General features: G+C 41.2%; 1 protein-coding gene across 1 annotated transcript in view; it reads left to right on the top strand.

Moving 5' to 3' along the window:
- The window catches only part of LOC117511827 (protein bassoon-like), a 648,753-nt gene that overhangs the window by 467,318 nt on the left and 159,658 nt on the right, over positions 1 to 21,777 (top strand).

Here is a 21,777-nt window from a genome sequence, read left to right as displayed (position 1 = left end):
CAACACATGCTTATTTGTCCATCTTGCTTATTTTTGGAATTTAAAAGTCCTTATGTTACGTAACAGCACACACTGTGGTGTGCACATGTGTAACACTGCATTCCTATCTGTCGTTAATCTCATTCCTGTGGTAAAAAGTCTGTTCCAAATCCAGAAAAATGGTGCAGTTTACACTCCGGTGTGACTTATATTCTGGAAAATACAATAACTTTACTGAACTCATTTACACATACATTTACACACATAAACTAGCCAGTAGGAGAAGCGCTAAGGGAAAGTGAGTGCTCACCAACATTGCATTTGTTTTTTGGCCACATACAGACAGTAGAGTTGACTTTTAGCCCTGCTGTGTGGACGTTAGTTGACTCGTCTGCCTTCATGTTCCCTGTTCACCCATTGCTGAGATAACAGGCCTGTTTAGCTGCGGCCATCCTATTAGTGCATGAGCCTGGATTGTCTGATCCCTGCAGCACACACACACACACACACACACACACACACACACACACACACACACACACACACACACACACACACACACACACACACACACACACACACACACACACACACACACACACACATTGTGGATTTCAGTGAGACTGAACACTGACAGATTTGTGTGTCGTACTGTTGGTCTGTTCCCATCTCACAAACATGAAAGCTTTCCGCCTCTAAGCCGGCTTGCCAGGTCTCTGGTTCAATTCCCTGGTTGTCCTTGAAAAGCCCGTCTCCACTCGCTGGTGATCCTGCTACTTCTATTTGCAGCGCTGCAGCTGCTGAGGAGCTGAGAACATTACTGCCAACATGGTGATAAGTTAACTTTCTTAATGAACTTACACTGAAAAAAGAGAATGGTTGAACCAACTTAAAAAAGTGTTACAATTTGTAAAAACCTGAATAAATTAAGTTGTTTGAACTTGTTTGAAAGTTAAATCAACTCTAACTTACAAACTTAAGTTCAAACAATTTAATTCATTCAGGTTTTTACAAATTGTAACACTTTTTTAAGTTGGTTCAAACATTCTCTTTTTTTAGTGTATATACATGTTTATTCTTACAGCCTGACAAGAAATCAGCACCCCAAAGAAACTTCCAGTTGCCTGGTGAGAACAGACTACAGGTCATTGTTATTCTACATGGAATACAACAGCAGCCTCCGGTGGCCACCAGGAAACTCCAATTAGCAACAAGGTTTCACAAGAAATTTGATCAGCCTATCTGCATTTATTTTATTTTGCATGCTTGCTATGGCAACGTGGCCCAAAATAGGAGGTTCACTAGTCCTCACCTTCATCACCCAAAATTTCAGAGCTGACTATCGTTGTTTTGTGGAGTTTGGTAAATTTTGCAGGCACACTGACTGACTCCATTAATCCTGATTTCATTAAGCTCTGTATTTCTCCAGAGCTTTCTGGGGGCCCTTTGAGCCACAGAACAATTTAGTTCTGTTTATTCAGCACAGTGGACTTCACAGAACACAAAAACATCACAAAGACAGAATCAAAATACCACAACAGAGGAATATCAATGGCGGAACTAAACGTCCAAACACGGGAATGGGAAATTAAAATGAGGAGCAAAGTCAACATCAAAATCCACTCAAGGCCCAGAATAGGAGGCTCACCATCAGAACCTAAAAGGAAGAACTAAATCACTGGCTGACTGACTGATTGACTCACTGACTGACTGACTCACTGAATTGCTGAATGACTGACTCACTGACTAACTCACTGACTGTCTGACTCACTAAATCACTGGCTGGCTGACTGACGGACTGACTCACTAGCTGTCTGACTCACTGACTAACTGACTGTCTGACTCACTAAATCACTGGCTGACTGACGGATTGACTAACTGACTGTCTGACTCACTAAATCACTGGCTGGCTGACTGACGGACTGACTCACTAGCTGTCTGACTCACTGACTAACTGACTGTCTGACTCACTAAATCACTGGCTGACTGACGGATTGACTCACTGACTGACTGACTCACTGAATCGCTGAATGACTGACTCACTGACTAACTCACTGACTGTCTGACTCACTAAATCACTCACTGGCTGACTGACTGATTGACTGACTGACTCCCTAACTGTCTGACTGACTGACTGACTGGCTCACTGACTGACCCCATTAATCCTACAACAAATTTTGATTTTTATTTTATTTATATAGTGCCAAATCACAACATAGCTGCCTCAAGGCCCTTCACACGAGTAAGGTCTAACCTTACCAACTCCCCAGAGGAAGCACACAGGTGACAGTGGTAAATAAAAACTCCCTCTGATGATGATGAAGAAGAAACCTTAAGCCTTACGCAGACCAGACTCAGAGGGGTGACCCACTGCTTGGGCCATTCTAACAGTTACAAGCTGAAGAAACAGGAAACACAAAAAAACAAGAATAGCATAAAAAACAAAGCGCATTACTGAGGTGAGCACACAGTCACTGGCACCACAGGCAGGGTGTGGTGAGATCAGACCAGCGCCCTGGGGTGCAGAGCCACATCCATCGCGTACTTAGCTTCACTCTTGTAAAAGCTGACAGACAGTTTGACACTCTATGGTAAATCTGTATGGAGCAGACAGTTCTCAAAAACTGAGTGAGTGTGCAAGAAGAAGAGTGAGGAAAGCCACCAAGACACCCAGAAAATTATAGGCTTCTGTGGCTGTGATGCATGTTTTGCATTTTGTATCCACAGTTACACAGCTTCATGATGAAGTGGTATAGAGGAGGATTTTCTTTAAAAAAAAACATCAAATTTACGGTTGCATCTCAGATGTACCTTCTGGCAAATTGTAGCTGAACTTTCAGGTCTTCTTTTTAAGAAAATCCTGCTCTATACCGCTTCCATCAATCCATTGCAAGCAGAAGATAATTCACCACTTTAGTGAGAGCTGCCTCCGTGGAATGTTGCGTTCTGAAGGCGGTCTGCAGTGGCTTGAGGAGGTTATTCTCAGTAAGGTGGTCCAGGAGCTGCTGGGAAACTACTTTTTGCAAGGATTTTAGAACAAAATGATGGGTTTGATATCAGCCTATAATTTTTCAGTAGACAAGGGTCAAGATTAGATTATTTAAGTAATGGTTTAATCACTGCTGATTTGAAGAATTTAAGACCATATCCAGAGGTTAGTGACAGATTAATACTTTCCAGTACAGTAGACCCAAGAGTGGATCACAGGTCCTTACACAATTTTGTTGGTATAGGGTCAGAAAGACAGATTGTGCATTTAGGAGTTACAAGTTTCATCTCTGACATAGTATCAGATTCAGTAAATCTCTGTGACACATCCGTGATGGTAATCCCTCAGCTCTTTTCCTTTTTGTCTTTCTCCTCTCTGTGTTCATCTTCTTCCTTTTAACCCTCTGGGGTCCGAGGCATTTTTTGGACAGTTCACTCACCTGGCATAAATGTTTTATTATTGCTGTTAACAGCTCTCCCTGCATCCCACAATCAAGTTTTATGTCTCTTTTTTCAGGACAACCTGTGCTTTTAGAATATATATGATTTTGTTGTGTTTTGTAAGTGTAATAAAGGTTTACAATCAGAAATAGGCAAGGAAGAAATAAAGTAAAAAATTATTTTCCACACACATTTATTCAAAACACACAGTAAACTATAATAAACAACTGTTTTGACATTTTATAAAGGTAATTTGAGGTCTTGTGTGAAAGACTGTACAATAAAAAGGCTCAAACAATAAACACAAATGCACATTTTGAACAATATATACAAAATGGTCTATGCGTTTTGTTGTCCATTGATATGGTAAACAGTGCTGTACACAGAGAAAGCAACAGAGTTATCCAGTAACACAGTAACATTCACATGAATACTAGTGGAGCAATCCTGATAGTTACACACTCTTTGTTTGAGCACGTGAGATTGTCATCAGAGGCTCTCCGTCTGCCCCTGCTTTCACTGATCGCTATGCGTAATGGCGCAGGGCGCACTGAGTATGTACTAATAGTATGTACTCATTGGAGCACCCAGGGGGCTATTCAAACGGGCCAACTACACTCAACAAAAATATAAACACTACACTTTTGGTTTTGCTCCCATTTTGTAACAGATGAACTCAAAGATCTACATACATACACAATATCACCATTTCCCTCAAATATTGTTCACAAACCAGTCTAAATCTGTGATAGTGAGCACTTCTCCTTTGCTGAGATAATCCATCCCACCTCACAGGTGTGCCATATCAAGATGCTGATTAGACACCATGATTAGTGCACAGGTGTGTCTTAGACTGTCCACAATAAAAGGCCACTCTGAAAGGTGCAGTTTTGTTTTATTGGGGGGGGATACCAGTCAGTATGTGTTGTGACCACCATTTGCCTCATGCAGTGCAACACATCTCCTTCGCATAGAGTTGATCAGGTTGTCAATTGTGGCCTGTGGAATGTTGGTCCACTCCTCTTCAATGGCTGTGTGAAGTTCCTGGATATTGGCAGGAACTGGTACACGCTGTCGTATATGCTGGTCCAGAGCATCCCAAACATGCTCAATGGGTGACATGTCCGGTGAGTATGCTGGCCATGCAAGAACTGGGACATTTTCAGCTTCCAAGAATTGTGTACAGATCCTTGCAACATGGGGCTGTGCATTATCCTGCTGCAACATGAGGTGATGTTCTTGGATGTATGGCACAACAATGGGCCTCAGGATCTCGTCACGGTATCTCTGTGCATTCAAAATGCCATCAATAAAATGCACCTGTGTTCTTCGTCCATAACAGACGCCTGCTCATACCATAAACCCACCGCCACCATGGGCCACTTGAACCACAACATTGACATCAGAAAACCGCTCACCCACACGACGCCACACATGCTGTCTGCCATCTGCCCTGAACAGTGTGAACCAGGATTCATCATTGAAGAGAACACCTCTCCAACATGCCAAACGCCAGCGAATGTGAGCATTTGCCCACTCAAGTCGGTTACGACGACGAACTGGAGTCAGGTCGAGACCCCGATGAGGACGACAAGCATGCAGATGAGCTTCCCTGAAAAGGTTTCTGACAGTTTGTGCAGAAATTCTTTGGTTATGCAAACTGATTGTTTCAGCAGCTGTCCGAGTGGCTGGTCTCAGACGATATTGGAGGTGAACATGCTGGATGTGGAGGTCCTGGGCTGGTGTGGTTACACGTGGTCTGCGATTGTGAGGCTGGTTGGATCTACTGCCAAATTCTCTGAAACGCCTTTGGAGACGGCTTATGGTAGAGAAATGAACATTCAATACACGAGCAACAGCTCTGGTTGACATTCCTGCTGTCAGCATGCCAATTGCACGCTCCCTCAAATCTTGCGACATCTGTGGCATTGTGCTGTGTGATAAAACTGCACCTTTCAGAGTGGCCTTTTATTGTGGGCAGTCTAAGGCACACCTGTGCACTAATCATGGTGTCTAATCAGCATCTTTATATGGCACACCTGTGAGGTGGGATGGATTATCTCAGCAAAGGAGAAGTGCTCACTATCACAGATTTCAAGGAGTCAAGGATTCAAAGGATTCAAAAGAATTTTATTGTCATATGCACAAAAGAACATGTTCCCTGCACAATGAAATGTGTCTACTGCATTTAACCCATCCTAATACTTGCGAGTTCTTGCTTGCCTCTACTGGTGGTTGGCTCTCACTGCGGTATTGTATCACTTCATGTTCCGGAGCACAGCGGTGTTTTGCTGTATCTGTTAGCTGTTTAATCTGCACAGTTAGATTGATCTAGTTAACTAGATAACGATTTGTTTCACAGTGTAATCTTCACATGCCTTAACTAAAGCACTCCCTCTGCTGAATCACCTCTAAATTATTTACACATTATTCACTTTGTGTGTTTTTAGGAATCCACTAGCTTAGCGCAGCTACTAGCTCTTAGCCGGTTTAGCATGGCGGCTTCTCCTGTCTCTCCTGCACTTTTCTGCTCTGGGTGTGAAATGTTTAGTTATTCCTTAGCCTCCTTTAGCGTTTTTCCCCACTCGACGACACACCCGCCGAGGATCAAACTCTGGTTATTGGCGACTCTGTTTTGAGAAATGTGAAGTTAACGACACCAGCAACCATAGTCAAATGTCTTCCGGGGGCCAGAGCAGGCGACATTGAAGGAAATTTGAAACTGCTGGCTAAGGCTAAGTGTAAATTTGGTAAGATTGTAATTCACGTCGGCAGTAATGACACCCGGTTTCTCTGGGCCCCTCCCCAATCGGACTGGGAGTGACATGTTTAGCCGCATGTTCTCCTTGAATTGCTGGCTGTCTGAGTGGTGTCCAAAAAATGAGGTGGGCTTCATAGATAATTGGCAAAACTTCTGGGGAAAACCTGGTCTTGTTAGGAGAGACGGCATCCATCCCACTTTGGATGGAGCAGCTCTCATTTCTAGAAATCTGGCCAATTTTCTTAAATCCTCCAAACCGTGACTATCCAGGGTTGGGACCAGGAAGCAGAGTTGTAGTCTTACACACCTCTCTGCAGCTTCTCTCCCCCTGCCATCCCCTCATTACCCCATCCCCGTAGAGACGGTGCCTGCTCCCAGACCACCAATAACCAGCAAAAATCTATTTAAGCATAAAAATTCAAAAAGAAAAAATAATATAGCACCTTCAACTGCACCACAGACTAAAACAGTTAAATGTGGTCTATTAAACATTAGGTCTCTCTCTTCTAAGTCCCTGTTAGTAAATGATATAATAATTGATCAACATATTGATTTATTCTGCCTTTCAGAAACCTGGTTACAGCAGGATGAATATGTTAGTTTAAATGAGTCAACACCCCCGAGTCACACTTAACTGCCAGAATGCTCGTAGCATGGGCCAAGGCGGAGGATTAGCAGCAATCTTCCATTCCAGTTTATTAATTAATCAAAAACCCAGACAGAGCTTTAATTCATTTGAAAGCTTGTCTCTTAGTCTTGTCCATCCAAATTGGAAGTCTCAAAAACCAGTTTTATTTGTTATTATCTATCGTCCACCTGGTCGTTACTGTGAGTTTCTCTGTGAATTTTCAGACCTTTTGTCTGACTTAGTGCTTAGCTCAGATAAGATAATTATAGTGGGCGATTTTAACATCCACACAGATGCTGAGAATGACAGCCTCAACACTGCATTTAATCTATTATTTGACTCTATTGGCTTTGCTCAAAAAGTAAATGAGTCCACCCACCACTTTAATCATATCTTAGATCTTGTTCTGACTTATGGTATGGAAATTGAAGACTTAACAGTATTCCCTGAACACTCCCTTCTGTCTGATCATTTCTTAATAACATTTACATTTACTCTGATGGACTACCCAGCAGTGGGGAATAAGTTTCATTACACTAGAAGTCTTTCAGAAAGCACTATAACTAGGTTTAAGGATATCATTCCTTCTTTATGTTCTCTAATGCCATATACCAACACAGTGCAGAGTAGCTACCTAAACTCTGTAAGTGAGATAGAGTATCTCGTCAATAGTTTTACATCCTCATTGAAGACAACTTTGGATGCTGTAGCTCCTCTGAAAAAGAGAGCTTTAAATCAGAAGTGCCTGACTCCGTGGTATAACTCACAAACTCGCAGCTTAAAGCAGATAACCCGCAAGTTGGAGAGGAAATGGCGTCTCACTAATTTAGAAGATCTTCACTTAGCCTGGAAAAAGAGTCTGTTGCTCTATAAAAAAGCCCTCCGTAAAGCTAGGACATCTTACTACTCATCACTAATTGAAGAAAATAAGAACAACCCCAGGTTTCTTTTCAGCACTGTAGCCAGGCTGACAAAGAGTCAGAGCTCTATTGAGCCGAGTATTCCTTTAACTTTAACTAGTAATGACTTCATGACTTTCTTTGCTAATAAAATTTTAACTATTACAGAAAAAATTACTCATAACCATCCCAAAGACGTATTGTTATCTTTGGCTGCTTTCAGTGATGCCGGTATTTGGTTAGACTCTTTCTCTCCGATTGTTCTGTCTGAGTTATTTTTGTTAGTTACTTCATCCAAACCATCAACATGTCTATTAGACCCCATTCCTACCAGGCTGCTCAAGGAAACCCTACCATTATTTAATGCTTCGATCTTAAATATGATCAATCGATCTTTATTAGTTGGCTATGTACCACAGGCTTTAAGGTGGCAGTAGTTAAACCATTACTTAAAAAGCCATTGCTTGACCCAGCTATCTTAGCTAATTACAGGCCAATCTCCAACCTTCCTTTTCTCTCAAAAATTCTTGAAAGGGTAGTTGTAAAACAGCTAACTGATGGTCTATTTGAAGAGTTTCAGTCAGGTTTTAGAATTCATCATACAACCCCTGGCAAAAATTATGGAATCACTGGCCCCTTCAGTTGTTTAATTTTGTAGAAAAAATCAGATCACAGACATGACACAAAACTAAAGTCATTTCAAATGGCAACTTTCTGGCTTTAAGAAACACTATAAGAAATCAAGAAAAAAGATTGTGACAGTCAGTAACGGTTACTTTTTTAGACCAAGCAGAGGAAAAAAATAAGGAATCACTCAATTCTGAGGAATAAATTACGGAATCACCCTGTAAATTTTCATCCCCCAAACTAACACCTGCATCAAATCAGATCTGCTCGTTGACATTGACCCTATGCCATGACATTGACCCTATGTGTCTTTTTGCAAGGAATGTTTTCACAGTTTTTGCTCTATGGCAAGATGCATTATCATCTTGAAAAATGATTTAATCATCCCCAAACATCCTTTCAATTGTCCAAAATATCAACGTAAACTTGTGCCATCTCCCCAGTGCCTTTACCTGACATGCAGCCCCATATCATCAATGACTGTGGAAATTTACATGTTCTCTTCAGGCAGTCATCTTTATAAATCTCATTGGAACGGCACAAAACAAAAGTTCCAGCATCATCACCTTGCCCAATGCAGATTCGAGATTCATCACTGAATATGACTTTCATCCAGTCATCCACAGTCCACGATTGCTTTTCCTTAGCCCATTGTAACCTTGTTTTTTTTCTGTTTAGGTGTTAATGATGGCTTTTGTTTAGCTTTTCTGTATGTAAATCCCATTTCCTTTAGGCGGTTTCTTACAGTTCGGTCACAGACGTTGACTCCAGTTTCCTCCCATTCGTTCCTCATTTGTTTTGTTGTGCATTTTTTGATTTTTGAGACATATTGCTTTAAGTTTTCTGTCTTGACTCTTTGATGTCTTCCTTGGTCTACCAGTATGTTTGCCTTTAACAACCTTCCCATGTTGTTTGTATTTGGTTCAGAGTTTAGACACAGCTGACTGTGAACAACCAACATCTTTTGCAACATTGCGTGATGATTTACCCTCTTTTAAGAGTTTGATAATCCTCTCCTTTGTTTCAATTGACATCTCTCGTGTTGGAGCCATGATTCATGTCAGTCCACTTGGTGCAACAGCTCTCCAAGGTGTGATCACTCCTTTTTAGATGCAGACTAACGAGCAGATCTGATATGATGCAGGTGTTAGTTTTGGTGATGAAAATGTACAGGGTGATTCCATAATTGTTTCCTCAGAATTGAGTGATTCCATATTTTTTTCCTCTGCTTGGTCTAAAAAAGTAACCGTTACTGACTGCCACAATCTTTTTTTCTTGATTTCTTATAGTGTTTCTTAAAGCCAGAAAGTTGCCATTTGAAATGACTTTAGTTTTGTGTCATGTCTGTGATCTGCTTTTTTTCTACAAAATTAAACAACTGAATGAACATCCTCCGAGGCCGGTGATTCCATAATTTTTGCCAGGGGTTGTAGTACAGAAACAGCATTAGTGAAGGTTACAAATGATCTTCTTATGGCCTCAGACAGTGGACTCATCTCTGTGCTTGTTCTGTTAGACCTCAGTGCTGCTTTTGATACTGTTGACCATAAAATTTTGTTACAGAGATTAGAGCATGCCATAGGTATTAAAGGCACTGCGCTGCGTTGGTTTGAATCATATTAATCTAATAGATTACAATTTGTTCATGTAAATGGGGAATCTTCTTCACAGACTAAGGTTAATTATGGAGTTCCACAAGGTTCTGTGCTAGGACCAATTTTATTCACTTTATACATGCTTCCCTTAGGCAGTATTATTAGACGGCGTTGCTTAAATTTTCATTGTTACGCAGATGATACCCAGCTTTATCTATCCATGAAGCCAGAGGACACACACCAATTAGCCAAACTGCAGGATTGTCTTACAGACATAAAGACATGGATGACCTCTAATTTCCTGCTTTTAAACTCAGATAAAACTGAAGTTATTGTACTTGGCCCCACAAATCTTAGAAACATGGTGTCTAACCAGATCCTTACTCTGGATGGCATTACCCTGACCTCTAGTAATACTGTGAGAAATCTTGGAGTCATTTTTGATCAGGATATGTCATTCAATGCGCATATTAAACAAATATGTAGGACTGCTTTTTTGCATTTATGCAATATCTCTAAAATTAGAAAGGTCTTGTCTCAGAGTGATGCTGAAAAACTAATTCATGCATTTATTTCCTCTAGGCTGGACTATTGTAATTCATTATTATCAGGTTGTCCTAAAAGTTCCCTGAAAAGCCTTCAGTTAATTCAAAATGCTGCAGCTAGAGTACTAACTGGGACTAGAAGGAGAGAGCATATCTCACCCATATTGGCCTCTCTTCATTGGCTTCCTGTTAATTCTAGAATAGAATTTAAAATTCTTCTTCTTACTTATAAGGTTTTGAATAATCATGTCCCATCTTATCTTAGTGACCTCATAGTACCATATCACCCCAATAGAGCGCTTCGCTCTCAGACTGCAGGCTTACTTGTAGTTCCTAGGGTTTGTAAGAGTAGAATGGGAGGCCGAGCCTTCAGCTTTCAGGCTCCTCTCCTGTGGAACCAGCTCCCATTTCTGATCAGGGAGACAGACACCCTCTCTACTTTTAAGATTAGACTTAAAACTTTCCTTTTTGCTAAAGCTTATAGTTAGGGCTGGATCAGGTGACCCTGAACCATCCCTTAGTTATGCTGCTATAGACTTAGACTGCTGGGGGGTTCCCATGATGCACTGAGTGTTTCTTTCTCTTTTTGCTCTGTATGCACCACTCTGCATTTAATCATTAGTGATCGATCTCTGCTCCCCTCCACAGCATGTCTTTTTCCTGGTTCTCTCCCTCAGCCCCAACCAGTCCCAGCAGAAGACTGCCCCTCCCTGAGCCTGGTTCTGCTGGAGGTTTCTTCCTGTTAAAAGGGAGTTTTTCCTTCCCACTGTCGCCAAGTGCTTGCTCACAGGGGGTCGTTTTGACCGTTGGGGTTTTTACGTAATTATTGTATGGCTTTGCCTTACAATATAAAGTGCCTTGGGGCAACTGTTTGTTGTGATTTGGCGCTATATAAATAAAATTGATTGATTGATTGATTGATTGCCAGTTAGGAGCAGAAGTCGCCATTAGGCGCCCAGGGACCAGCTCCAGATGTACATCCCTGCCTTGGTCAACAGCAGGGCTGAGCAAACCAAGACCGACCCATAACAAACGACACACACATAACACACAACACACATAGGCTGGCCCGGTACATAAACACATATAAAAAGCACACACGAGGGAAGAAAGAGAAAAAAACCCTCATAGCCGCTGCGTTACACAGCAGCAATGAGGAAAAAAAAACCCATCAGCACAGAAAAATAATAATCACACAGACAAACAAAGACGCAGGATGACAAGCGAGATTTGAAGGTCCAGTTTATCAGAACACTCCGGAGGCAGCTTATTAGGCGCAGTCAGTGGCCTTGTCTGACAATCCTGGAAGGGGGAGGGGCTCAGCCCTGAGCAGTCCACTGTCCACAGTCAACGTCAGAGCTGGAGAAGATGAGGGGAGGGGGATGACCAGGGAGCGAGGCTTAAGTGTTGATCTTCTTGAGGAGGTTTTTTATCACAGCGGCCTTGAGCGGCCAGATTAGCAGACGCCTGAAAGATTCCACAGTTCTGAGAGCAGAGTGGCTCTCAATACATCTGAATGTAGGATGTTGTCTTTACTGATGGTCAAAGCGGGTTTCCAGAGCTGCAATCCTGCCCGAGATGTTTTCCAGCATGCGGTTAACACCCGCCGACTGCGCAGCCACTGCCTTCCCAATCGAATCAATCATGTAGGGCAGCCTGGATGGCCCAATTAATGCTGCTTCCACTTTCTTAATTTTCCGGTAAACCAGCGCCATGCCCGCTCCACACAGCAGAAAGCCGGTCACCACCAAGCCAAATATATACACATCTTCGACGTCCTCCACAGAAAACGTGTAAAGGCACATGACCTGCCATCTCCTCCACGAGCCATCACGTAACCCATCACATGCATCCAGGCAGGACAGGTTGGGTCCTCCGCCCACGAATGTCTTGTGGAAAAAATAGTGTCAATTGCATTCAGAGACCACTTTAACAGATCCATTTTTGTCGTTTTCCAGAAGAGCAAAGCTGCAGCCTCACAGACAACACGCCACAGAAGCAGGAAAGATAAGGAGGGAGGGAGTAGAGAAAAATGTGTCCGTCTCGGCCGAGTGCAAGCTGGCAAAAAAAAAAAAAAAAAATTAGACTGGTTTGTGAACAATATTTGAGGGAAATGGTGATATTGTGTATGTGGAAAAAGATCTTTGAGTTCATCTCATACAAAATGGGAGCAAAACGAAAAGTGTTGCGTTTATATTTTTGTTGAGTGTAGTAACACATCACTCCTGAAAACGATCTTTGGCTTTTCATGTGAGGTAAATCTGCCCTACAATTGGATTTTGGAAAACCATGTGACGGTGAACCAATTCCTATTGGACACTCACATTGTGCACATCATCACACAACTTCTATGAGGAGTATAAAGATGGCCGATGACTGGCTTGGAAGTCCGCGGAGTTAACTTTACAGCAAAAAAAGTAAGTTTCTATCTCATATCATTAAAAAGTTATTTATAATTTAGTAAAGCTTGGTCTTAGCCATCATATACGACGGCGTCGGCCCCAGAGGGTTAATTTTGTCCCCTTTTTCTGCTCCTATGTTTTAGCTACAGCCTTCTCGTAGCTCGTCTCCTTGAATTCATCCTCTTTTCTCTCGTCTATATTTTTGTCTCCCTGCTTGTCTTTTTCCTCTTTTTCCCTTTTGCTGTTGTTCTTTGAAATTTTTTCCTGTTTTCCATTTTCCTTTGTTATTCTGAGTGATAAATATGTTGAAGCCTCCATGTTTTTATCACTTGCGCCCTCTGAGATTAATTTTGAGAAAAGCATTTTTTCCCAGTAAACTGGCTGCTAATTTGGCTGCAATACATCTTCTATAAAAGAATGGCCAGAAATCAAAGGTTTATGATTTAAAATGTTGGTTTAGGATGTTACTTCTCTGTTGTGGCTTATTCACAGCTTTAATCATTTTTTGTCTGCTACAGTAAAACTTAAATGGGTCATTTTGTGCAAAGTCATTGTTTGTCTTATGAGTTAATATTAAACATCTTCAAAGTTGCATAAATTCTTTGACATGCAAACTCTCCTGCTATAATGTAAATTTAGGCCTGGAACAGCTTGTTTTAGGTTCCTGTGACATATTTCACAGAAGTTCATATCTTCAGTCATTATTGCTCACTTTGGGACATGCCCACTGATCCAGTCTGCTCTCTGTGAGACACGCCCACAGTGTCGATGTGACAAACGAGATTCCAGTCGTTTCTTTGTGACCATGACCTGAACATGATGATGATGTCACCCTCAGGAATATTTTTTACACACTTTAAGATCTATTATAAGGCACCTGGTGACCTCTTTTTGGTTTGGAGAAGACGTACAATAAAACCCCTTTAAAGGAGAAATCTGAGATTTTACAACCCAATTTTTTTTACAATTAAATAATGTTATTGGACAGCCGAATCTAAAAACATGTCCACTTTTTGCTGACACTGAACTGAAGAAAACAACATGAGAATTGTCCGGTAGCATGCAGGTACCTCACTAAATTTAAATACAATTTTTAAGTAGCCAATCATATAGTTAGCTACTTACCATAGCCTCCTTGTGGTCATCAGTGTCATTACAAGTGGAATGCAGATGAGGTACTTGTTCGTTAAGCTTGGTCCCTTTATCATCAAAAAAGCCTTATTATAAACCTTCCAACTTTAAATTTTGAAAGCAGAATTCCTATTTACTAGAGCTCAACAGATATATTGATTGACTTGTAATATTGGCAGATATGAGCTTTGCAGGAACTTATTGGTATCACCATCATTATTGTCAATATGAAAACTTTTATTTTACCCAAACAAGCAATGCAGAAAAACACTTTGTCTGTTGGAAGCCATGTCATTACATACTTTGTATGGCATTGTTTAGAATGCTGGCAAGCATGGCTGGGACCCCATCGCCCTTTTGTCACATTAACTACAAGAGACCAGCTGCCAAAGTGACCAGCTGCCTTAAATTTTCAGTTAGAGTGTGCATTTTTCAGTGACAAGAGAGAAATGGTCGCTATGCTGCTACAAATATCTCCTTTATTTTGATCCTGCCACGTCTATTTTATGCGAATGCTGAGCGATGCAGCACAGCGACTGCCAATCTGAGTGACAGCAGCATGACAACAGCATGATGTAAGTTGGTTGGTTGTTGGTTATCTTTATATTAAATTATTATTAAGTTATTTATAATAAAATTTATGTTTAAACCATAAAACATCAAGCCTCAGTTGTATTTCTTTTTGGAAGCATTGCCATTTTTTTTTTTTTAATAAATATATCCACAGAAACATCTGTATCATATAATGCCATTTCCCCCCACCCCCCGCAGTCTGTACCGCATGTTCATCCATTCAGTGTCTGCAAAACATAAAACATTAATGAATGACAGGCAGAACAGAAAGGCAGCTCACAAGAGAGTCCAAAAAGAAACAAAAAGTCTGAAAACAGCAGGCTGAGAAAGTGTTTGTTGAAAAGCTTCTGTAAGTTTTCCAACAGCGACTCTCCTCCAAGATGACAAACCTGATGCAATGCCCACACTAAGCATTGCAACCTGCCCCCAAACTAACAAAGTGCAGGCTGAGTTCACAACTTGCAACGGGATCTCGTATTTGTTTGTTGCTTCTTTTCTGGTACAGGGTGACCCCCCCCCCCCCAAAAAAAAAAAAACAAAACAAAACCCAGAACTAATAAAAATTGAAATTGGCTACCGAGTTGTAGGTATGCAGTAGGACAAATTGAGCTTAAGTATTCAACACGGTCAAAACTATTCCATTTATTAATCCTATTACCTCAGTCAATATTTGCACCACTTTTCACCAAAATTGGAGCAACTTTAGCTTTTGACCTTTGTCACCATTTTTTGCTGTTTTTACTCCATAACATTCATTCATAGATGGTCCAAACTACACTTTTTTGGAATATCTATGAGCAGACAAATGATGTGGTTTACTTTTCAATATGATTGGAGGATTTTTCATTTTTGACCCCTTTGTAAGACTTGGTTGAGTCCTACCACATTACAGCTGTCAATCTAGGCTGTCCAGCATACATTGTTGTGTAGGCTATGGTATACTGAGGCTGGACTGTAAGTGTTGTCCCCTTATGTGGTACTGATTAAGTCAAAATTGGCTTCAGGCTCCAGGACTATTTATGCTCAAGCTTAAAGGACATGTCTCATGTTATTTGACCATTAAAGTATTTGTGATTGTAAGTCTATCTGCACACATATGGACATGATCAGTGATCACCGACTTACTTTATTGTTAATTGAACCTCTTGCTCAGTGAGTCAACGGGTGCATTTCCAGAAAATGTTGAACGTGGCATTCCTCGGCAAGTGGTGTCAGTATGAGCAAACACAGAAACAGCACAATGGTGAAACTACTGACCATTTCTTTCAAACTGATGGCTCAGCATTCATTCAGATCAGTGGACCTGCCAAGCAGAAGCTTAGAAAAGTCAAGAATACGGTACTCTTTATTTTCCAGAGCTATGGCGTTTCTACCAGTCATGGCTGTCCATGCACATTGTGTGCGCTGCTTGGTTCAGTGAGGTCCGTAAAGAGAGGAGACGACAGACACTTCACCCTCAACTCTCTTAATTTTTTGAGAGAATCTGTCCTGTTTTGGGTCCAGATGTGTGCAGAGTCTGCTCTCTCTTTTAACTTGGCACCGTCACCAAGCAGCTGGAACTCTCCACCATGCTGTTTTTAACCCAGCTGCTATATTTCTTACAGACTTTTCACCATTACTGCATCAATGACAGACACTTCTGAGCATGCATGAAACTGGTTTTAACAGACAATAGGTGCGTTCATGACTGATCGATGTGCACTAGCAGCACATTGTCTCATAGCTTAAAGCAGATAACCCGTAAGTTGGAGAGGAAATGGCGTCTCACTAATTTAGAAGATCTTCACTTAGCTTGGAAAAAGAGTCTGTTGCTCTATAAAAAAGCCCTCCGTAAAGCTAGGACATCTTTCTACTCATCACTAATTGAAGAAAATAAGAACAACCCCAGGTTTCTTTTCAGCACTGTAGCCAGGCTGACAAAGAGTCAGAGCTCTATTGAGCTGAGTATTCCATTAACTTTAACTAGTAATGACTTCATGACTTTCTTTGCTAACAAAATTTTAACTATTAGAGAAAAAATTACTCATAACCATCCCAAAGACGTATCGTTATCTTTGGCTGCTTTCAGTGATGCCAGTATTTGGTTAGACTCTTTCTCTCCGATTGTTCTGTCTGAGTTATTTTCATTAGTTACTTCATCCAAACCATCAACATGTTTATTAGACCCCATTCCTACCAGGCTGCTCAAGGAAGCCCTACCATTATTTAATGCTTCGATCTTAAATATGATCAATCTATCTTTGTTAGTTGGCTATGTACCACAGGCTTTTAAGGTGGCAGTAATTAAACCATTACTTAAAAAGCCATCACTTGACCCATCTATCTTAGCTAATTATAGGCCAATCTCCAACCTTCCTTTTCTCTCCAAAATTCTTGAAAGGGTAGTTGTAAAACAGCTAACTGATCATCTGCAGAGGAATGGTCTATTTGAAGAGTTTCAGTCAGGTTTTAGAATTCATCATAGTACAGAAACAGCATTAGTGAAGGTTACAAATGATCTTCTTATGGCCTCGGACAGTGGACTCATCTCTGTGCTTGTTCTGTTAGACCTCAGTGCCGCTTTTGATACTGTTGACCATAAAAATTTATTACAGAGATTAGAGCATGCCATAGGTATTAAAGGCACTGCGCTGCGGTGGTTTGAATCATATTTGTCTAATAGATTACAATTTGTTCATGTAAATGGGGAATCTTCTTCACAGACTAAAGTTAATTATGGAGTTCCACAAGGTTCTGTGCTAGGACCAATTTTATTCACTTTATACATGCTTCCCTTAGGTAGTATTATTAGACGGTATTGCTTAAATTTTCATTGTTACGCAGATGATACCCAGCTTTATCTATCCATGAAGCCAGAGGACACACACCAATTAGCTAAACTGCAGGATTGTCTTACAGACATAAAGACATGGATGACCTCTAATTTCCTGCTTTTAAACTCAGATAAAACTGAAGTTATTGTACTTGGCCCCACAAATCTTAGAAACATGGTGTCTAACCAGATCCTTACTCTGGATGGCATTACCCTGACCTCTAGTAATACTGTGAGAAATCTTGGAGTCATTTTTGATCAGGATATGTCATTCAAAGCGTATATTAAACAAATATGTAGGACTGCTTTTTTGCATTTACGCAATATCTTTAAAATCAAAAAGGTCTTGTCTCAGAGTGATGCTGAAAAAGTAATTCATGCATTTATTTCCTGTAGGCTGGACTATTGTAATTCATTATTATCAGGTTGTCCTAAAAGTTCCCTAAAAAGCCTTCAGTTAATTCAAAATGCTGCAGCTAGAGTACTGACGGGGACTAGAAGGAGAGAGCATATCTCACCCATATTGGCCTCTCTTCATTGGCTTCCTGTTAATTCTAGAATAGAATTTAAAATTCTTCTTCTTACGTATAAGGTTTTGAATAATCAGGTCCCATCTTATCTTAGGGACCTCGTAGTACCATATCACCCCAATAGAGCGCTTCGCTCTCAGACTGCAGACTTACTTGTAGTTCCTAGGGTTTGTAAGAGTAGAATGGGAGGCAGAGCCTTCAGCTTTCAGGCTCCTCTCCTGTGGAACCAGCTCCCAATTCAGATCAGGGAGACAGACACCCTCTCTACTTCTAAGATTAGGCTTAAAACTTTCCTTTTTGCTAAAGCTTATAGTTAGGGCTGGATCAGGTGACCCTGAACCATCCCTTAGTTATGCTGCTATAGACGTAGACTGCTGGGGGGTTCCCATGATGCACTGTTTCTTTCTCTTTTTGCTCTGTATGCACCACTCTGCATTTAATCATTAGTGATCGATCTCTGCTCCCCTCCACAGCATGTCTTTTTCCTGGTTCTCTCCCTCAGCCCCAACCAGTCCCAGCAGAAGACTGCCCCTCCCTGAGCCTGGTTCTGCTGGAGGTTTCTTCCTGTTAAAAGGGAGTTTTTCCTTCCCACTGTAGCCAAGTGCTTGCTCACAGGGGGTCGTTTTGACCATTGGGGTTTTACATAATTATTGTATGGCCTTGCCTTACAATATAAAGCGCCTTGGGGCAACTGTTTGTTGTGATTTGGCGCTATATAAAAAAATTGATTGATTGATTGATTTTCTCACAGTGAAGAGCGGCTGCTGCTGTTACCACGACTGCATTAAAATTAACACAGTTATCACTTTAAAAACGAGTCATTATGGCACAAAATTACACTTATGTAAACTTTGTAATTAATCCGCGGCTCTGTTCTTACATTAGCAGCAGTTTGTCTACAATCCATTCAGCAGTGTGCGAGGACATTTTCTCAGAGTGATATAATGTCAGAAATACTCTGAAACATTCAAGTCGACATTCTCCATAGCTGTTCATTTTGACTGGCGTACGCTTCGAGATCCTTCATAGAGTGCATATATCATCACATGGCCTCTAACAGTCAAAATCTGAGTTGTTATGAATTCTGTGAGACGTCCTTTCAAGAGACGGTCTGTAAAATGTGAGATAGTTGTATTTTTGTTCTGAGTTTTTGTGATTTTTAATGAATTATAAGGTGTCTTGTTGTCGACAAAGAGTAACCTAGTGTCAGTTTTGATTTTTTTTTTTTTTATTATTTATGTTGGAGGCTAATTTGTGCAGCCGCTGTCATTCTTTCTGAACAGCGGGATTCAACAATGACGTGCGCTGGGCCTGTGGGATTTTAACTCAGACTTTAATCCACTGGCTGCACAGCTCTCCGCTCCTCCACATCAGACAAATTCACCCTTTAAATTTCCATCTCTTGTCCCTTGAACCACTTCAAGCCGCCTCCATCAATCTCAGCAGGAAATCATACTCTCATCAACAGAGTTACTCGCACGCGACGTCGCTGACTTCCACTTCCTGTCTCTCCCTCTGCTTCTGGATGGTCAGCAGCACTGCAGGTCTCCTCAAACGTATGTCGATGTGAACTGTGCGTCGTCACGTGTGCACAAATGGTGCACGTGGTGGTGCAGCAGCCAGCACGCATGAAGTGTGTGCTCAAGCAGAACAATGGCATTCTGGGTAAAAATAGCCGCCGCTGTGTTGGGGAGAGACTGGGAGATGGAGAGAAGAAAAGAGGGAGACAGACGTTCTAGTGCTCATGTGGTGAAGAGAGACGGTACAAAGTGTAAAACAGACAGTCGGCGTCGGACAACGAGTCAGACTGTGAAAAGAACAAAGGCAGCTCCGTCACTCCAGGAGAGGGATTATATTTAGATGGAAAACAAGAGTATTTATAGGCCATAAACATCTGTCATTCAAAGGCAACTCAGTGGCCTTTTGGTATTATTACTCTGCACACAGTCTGCGTTTGTGTCGAAAATAACAGATTTTCACCAGATTTCGTAGAAATATTCCATGGGATAGTCTCTCCACATGATGAGGTTTGAAGCAGATTGGTGAAATGTCAAGACCAACTACAGGAACAGATCTTTGTTAACCATCTGGGGCCGATGCCGTCGTATACGATGGCTAAGACCAAGCTTTACTAAATTATAAATAACTTTTTAATGATATGAGATAGAAACTTACTTTTTTTTGCTCCGCAGACATTCGAGCCAGCCATCTTTGTAGTCCTCATAGAAGCTGTGTGATGATGTGCACAATGTGAGTGTCCAATTGGAATTGGTTCACCATCACATGGTTTTCCAAAATCCACTCGTAGGCAGATTTACCTCATGTGAAAAGCCAAAGATCGTTTTCAGGAGTGATATATTACGAATTGGCCTGTTTCAGTAGCCCCTTGGTGCTCCAATGAGTACATACTATTAGTACATACTCAGTGCACCCTGCGCCATTACGCACAGTGAAAGTGAAAGCAGACGGAGCACATGGACAGCCTCTGATGACAATCTCACGTGCTCAAACAAAGAGTGTGTAACTATCAGGATTGCTCCATTGCATGTGAGTGTTATTGGATAACTCTGTTGCTTTCTCTGCATAAAGCACTGTTTACCATATTAAAATACAAAATGCATAGACCATTTTGTATATATTGTTCAAAATGTGCATTTGTGTTTATTGTTTGAACCTTTTTGTTGTACAGTCTTTCACACAATACCTCAAATTACCTTTATAAAGTGTCAAAATAGTTGTTTATTATAGTTTGCTGTGTGTTTTGAATAAATGTGTGTGGAAAATTATTTTTCACTTTATTTTTTCCTTGCCTATTTTTGATGGTAAACCTTTATTACACTTATAAAACACAACAAAAACATATATATTCTGAAAGCACAGGTTGTCCTGAAAAAAGAGACATAAAACCTGATTGTGGGATGCAGGGAGAGCTGTTAACAGGAATAATAAAACATTTATGCCAGGCGAGTGAACTGTCCAAAAAATGCCCTCGGACCCCAGAGGGTTAAATTATGTCGTAATGTTTCAAAAAGCACATTTTCCAGGACCACACTTTGCATGCAGAGCGGGTCGCTCTGTAAGATAAGGAGCTGGGCTGCCAATATGTACATTCCTGGTCACTCTACCTCTCTGCATCCTTGCATAAGTCACTTTATCTGCATGGTCCCTGCCCTAGTAAGTAAGCCCTTCGGCTGCTCCTTTGTTTGCACTTGGGGTTGCCACAGCAAATCCAAGGTGAATCTGCATGTTGAATTGGCACAGGTTTTACGCCAGATGCCCTTCCTGACGCAACTCCACATTACATGGAGAAATGTGGCAGGGGTGGGATTTGAACCCGGAACCTTCTGCACTGAAACCAAGCTCATTAACCACTTGGCCACCACCCCTGCATGGTCCCTGCCCACTCAGCTGTAAATGGGTACTGACCTTGGCTGTGGAACTAACCTGATCTGACTGGAGTCCAGTAAAATGGGAGGCTCCAAGATGAGCACTGTCCCCAGTAATCCTCAGGGACTACAATGGACACTTCAAAACTACTGTACTGTGTAATGCAGACATGAGTGTGCATTTGCTAGGGCCCCTTCACACATAGTGCGAATTTGGTTGATTTGGGCATAAAGTGCGCATGAAGCAGGAATCATATGCAAAATGTGTAGAATCGTAGCTGCCTCTAACACCTTGTACACCTGTTGCTACAACTATTTGAAACAACTAATCGATTTAATCGATTATTAAAATAGTTGTCAACTAATTTAGTCATGGATTAATTGTTAAATAACCTTGTTTTACCGCAAATGTTTCTTTCTTCCATATAAATCAACCATTTCTGCAGCGCAGCTTTGCTTTGAACCTTGAACCAATCAAAG

The sequence above is a fragment of the Thalassophryne amazonica genome, chromosome 6 (assembly GCF_902500255.1).
Source record: "Thalassophryne amazonica chromosome 6, fThaAma1.1, whole genome shotgun sequence".
NCBI lineage: Eukaryota > Metazoa > Chordata > Actinopteri > Batrachoidiformes > Batrachoididae > Thalassophryne > Thalassophryne amazonica.
Note: the sequence above shows the minus strand (reverse complement) of the source record. Positions and strands in the feature narration are given on the sequence as shown.